We start from the raw sequence: 4,761 nt of genomic DNA, 5'->3' as shown, positions 1-4,761 counted from the left end.
TCTAGAATTTATGTAATAAATAGTAAAAGTTATGTATTTATATAAATTAAATTATACTCAATTATAAGATATTTAGATATCTAATCAGATTAATTATTTGATATAATTAATTATAATGGATTTGAATTACTAATTTTAAAAAAATTGAATAACATTTTCATATGTTAATCCAAATAATCTAGATTAAAGATAAGAAAAATATAACTAAATTTTATAATATAACATAACATTTCTATAAAAAAAAATTTATATAAGATCTAATGCCAAGATATTTATCATCATCTATAGAATAACTTAATCTCACAATTATTTAAACTTAAAACTTTGTTTTTATGAAAAAAATCGTATTATTTATGTTTTCAAAAAAAATAAAAAAATATTTACTCACTATTATCATTTAAATAGAATATAAAATAGATATCAAACAAATCTTTTTTAATAATTACTCAGTCACAAATATCCATCAAGAACAAAAGGTATAAAAACATACAAAATAAATATAACACCCACATCCCACCGTTTACATTAACACGATTAGATCATCATTATAAGTCTCTTTAACACAGATTAAACAGAATAATATATAATAATAAAAAAATCAAATTAAAAAATAGCTATAAAATACTTATCATGCACCATGGTTATTAGCATTGAGAAAAATTTAATCATGCATTTTTTTATTAGCCATCTTTTTATTTACTGTGCACTTCATCTATTAAATATCTCAAATACCAAACTTTATGGTTAAATCTTTTAAAATTTTATATATTCTTGTCAAACATACAAATACAATATTATTCTGCATCCTTTATACACACCAAATAATTGGAAAGAACAAAATCATCCATCTTTCTTTAATAGAAATTATTGGATAAAAGAATAATCGGTAAAAAGATAAAATTCTCTTCTAGTATATATGATCTTTTGTAATGGTAAAATAAAAATAAAAGACATGAAATAATATTATGTATATTTAAATTAATTTTAATTTATTTTAATAATCAAATTTGTCATATAATGTAACCAACAATGACAATTAATATAGATTGGATATGTTTTTAGTATAATATATGTTTTATTATTTTATACAGTATAATATTTGTTTTAGTTTATATATTTATTATTATTTGGTATTAAAAATAAACAGCGTCTGTATTATTAGCATTTTTTACTTTCTCAACTCCAAATGTAATTAGATCCAAAAGTTCGTTACCTCATTAAAAACAAATGTAATATAACCATTTTTTATTTGATAGTGTTATATATTGGCATAATCATAGAAGAATTAATTTTAGGAAATTAATGATACGGTGTTTGATTACTACAGAAGTATTTTTACATAGAGTTATCAATCAATAATATCATAAAAAATACACTGAGTACCCTGAATTACTATAGGTCCAACTTTTATTGGCAGTGATAAAGTCTTAAATTGAGACATTTTTGGGTTATAATATTCGTCAAACAAATAATCAATCAAATACTTATTCATGTGATCTCATCTTGAGGATATTTATACATAAAAAATTACACAAAAAAATAAAAGTTGAAAGAGCAAGAGTGATAAAAATAATGATTCTTATAATTTTGTTTGGCCATCTATGTATAGAAAGATAAGAAGACTCATTATCTAACCAAATTAATTTGTATTTATTGCATTCAATTTGAGTAAGTAAGAAACTATCTTACTTTCGTTTAGTCCTTAATTCACATGATGATTTAAATTTGACTTAATGCATATAGGAGTGGAAAAAAACTAGACGGCCTGAGACTTGTAGCCTGGTCTGTGTTTAGCCTAGCTTGGCCTGGCCTGTTATAAAATAGGCATAGGTTTAGCCTCTTATAAAAGTCTTAATATGAACCAAGTTGGGTTGGTCTAGTGGTTAGCTCACTAGTCCGCTTAAGCAAGTGTCGGGGGTTCGAATCCCGCCTTGTGCATGCAGCAACCCATTGGCCAGCGGCAAACCCTTAAATGGAGCTCAGTACCGCGACGGATTAGTCCTTGACCTGCCGGGTTGGGGGATACCGTGGGAAACCAAAAAAAAAAAGTCTTAATATGTTAATAGGACAAGTCCAGACTCATTAATTAGTTTTATTGGCCTATCAAGTCTGCCTAGACCTGTTAATACATAATTAAATATATAAATAATTTTTTATTGTTAACAAAATTATGAAATATTTTAAATTTATTATTGAAGTGATCTTGGTGGGTGATCATGAATAAGCTTTGCTGAAAGAAACAGTGCGAAAAACCAAAAAAAAAAAAGAAAACTTGGAATGCTAGAAGTGTACTTATTATTGTGAAAAATGAATGTATCAGTCATCCTATTGAGTTTGATCGGGACTTTGATATTCTGATGAGAACAAGAGATTAGATTGATCATGAGTGACGTGGTGCGAAGCCCCTGTATCTGGATACCAAGCATCGTCAGTGACTGAAGATGGTATTGCCGTACACACTATAGGGTTGTGAAAGGAATTTGATGGTGGTGGAAGAGTGGAGGCTCGGGTTGATGGTTGTGAAGATGAATTTCTTGAAGAATTGTGAGAGAAGGTTGAGCGAGCAGATTGAGATTGAGATGGTGAAGAAAAACTATGATCAAATTTGTGAAAGTAGTACCAAGCTAAGTGGCCAATTCTGCCACAAACTTGATATTGTGGCCTGTTTGAGTCAAAAGAATTCCAACCACCCCTATTGAATCGACCTCCTCTACCTTTTCTACCACCAGATTGAGATTGTGTGAGATTGGTCTGAGCCACAAGGGATTCTAGTTTGCGAAAATTTTTCAGCATGTCTTCATGAGTAAGAAAGAGGGTTTCGACTTCACTTAGAGAAAATGCTTCAGGTTTGGAGTTAATGATTAGGAATAACACTTGGTAGTCTTCATTAAGACCTTTAAGAATGATCTTAATGTGTTTTTCAGAGGTAATTGGACTACCTAATGCAGTCAAAGAATCAGTGAGGAGTTTGATTTTTGAAAGATAGGTGGCAACACTTAAACTTTATTTCTTGATTTGCTTGAGCTGTATCTTCAACTGCTTAACTTTGTGCTTGGTAGATTGAGAAAAGTAACCTTCAATTTTTGTCCAGATCTCATGGTAGAATTCAATTCTAACCATTTTGCTTGCAAAATCTTGTTCCATGAAAGCTAGTCTTCTTGGTGTCATTGCTTGTAGGTAATAGATTGATTTCCTTTAAGTTTATCAGCCTCTGAGTTAAATTTAGTTGGAATTGAATCTTGTGATAAATGGCTTTCAAGATCTTGCCTGCTAATGGCAACAAGAGCTTGTTATTGTCAAATTTTGTGATTGTTCTCCCCAAACTTGTTGAAAATAGGATTTTGAAAGAATTTTGGATTGAAGGTAGAAGAAAGAGCTAAAGTGTTGTTTGTGATAGCAGCCATGGATCAAAAAGAAGAAGAAAGAATAAGAAAGAAAAAAAAAGGAAGGTTAAACTCTTGATACCATGAAGTGATCTTAGTGGGTGATCATGAATAAGCTTTGCTGAAAGAAACAATGCGCATAACCAAAAAGAAAGAAAAATTAGAATGCTAGAAGTGTACTTATTATTGTGAAAAATGAATGTATCAGTCATTCTATTGAGTTTGCATATTTATATACATACTTATCAAAACTCTGTATATATATATTCTATAACTAATCATAACAGAACTTAATTTTACTAAGTAATGTCACTACCTTTTATACCCTTTACAATTATGTTTTATTATAAATATTTTTGTATATTTTAAATATTTTAAAAGTTTAAAATTTTTTATAAATATTAAATATGACATATTATATATAAATATTAAATATGATATATTATATATAAATATTTTTATTAAAAAAAATTTTTAAATAATATTTTCATTTTTATATAAAAAGAAAAATGATCAAGCCTTTTAACAAACTTCAGGCCAGACCAGATTGAATAACATGCCAGACTTAGTGTGTTAAAATATGTCTATAGTAGGTCAGACTCGGGCTAACTAACTACATGACAGGCTAGACCTGTTAAGAGCAAAGCTTGGTCTGTTTACACCCCTAATTCTAATTATTAACTTAGTTTAATAAATTAAAAAATAACTTAAAAAATATTTTTAAAAATATGTCACATCAATTTTATTATTAAAAATTAAAATTTAATCTTTATATAATAGAATAGATAAAATAAGGAAGAGTCTAGTATGATGAAAGTATCTAATGGTCCTTAAAAAATTATGATATTTAGAGAAATTTAAAATAAATTTGAGGTGAAATTATAAATATATTAATACAAATTTTTTTTACATAGAATACTTACAAATTTGCCACATGTTCTTTTCATTTTCTATTTTTATTGGATTTAAGCTTTTTCTATTTTAAACTTTTTTAAAATAAATAATTTATTTACTGATATATATTTGTAAAAATATTTATATTTTTTTATTATTTATATTATTATCATTACTAATGAGATAAATAATAAAAGATAAAAAATATTATACAATCAAATATTTTTATAACCAAAATTAATTAAGTATTTTTATTTTCTTTTTTTTATATATCTTTTCTTTCTTTTCTGTTAGGCCAATTAATTTGATTCAAAATAATAAAATTTATATTACATCAATTTAAATTTATTTTTCCATCCATTTCAATTTAAATTATTGTAATAAATAAATAAATAATTTATTGATAATAATTCTTAAAATATTTTAAATTTTAAAAAGATATGTATATTAATAAAAGGAAAAATGTAAATATTTTAAAAAATAT

The sequence above is a fragment of the Arachis duranensis genome, chromosome 9 (genome assembly GCF_000817695.3).
Source record: "Arachis duranensis cultivar V14167 chromosome 9, aradu.V14167.gnm2.J7QH, whole genome shotgun sequence".
Classification (NCBI taxonomy): domain Eukaryota; kingdom Viridiplantae; phylum Streptophyta; class Magnoliopsida; order Fabales; family Fabaceae; genus Arachis; species Arachis duranensis.
The sequence above is the reverse complement of the archived record's forward strand: the minus strand, read 5'-3'. Positions refer to the sequence as shown.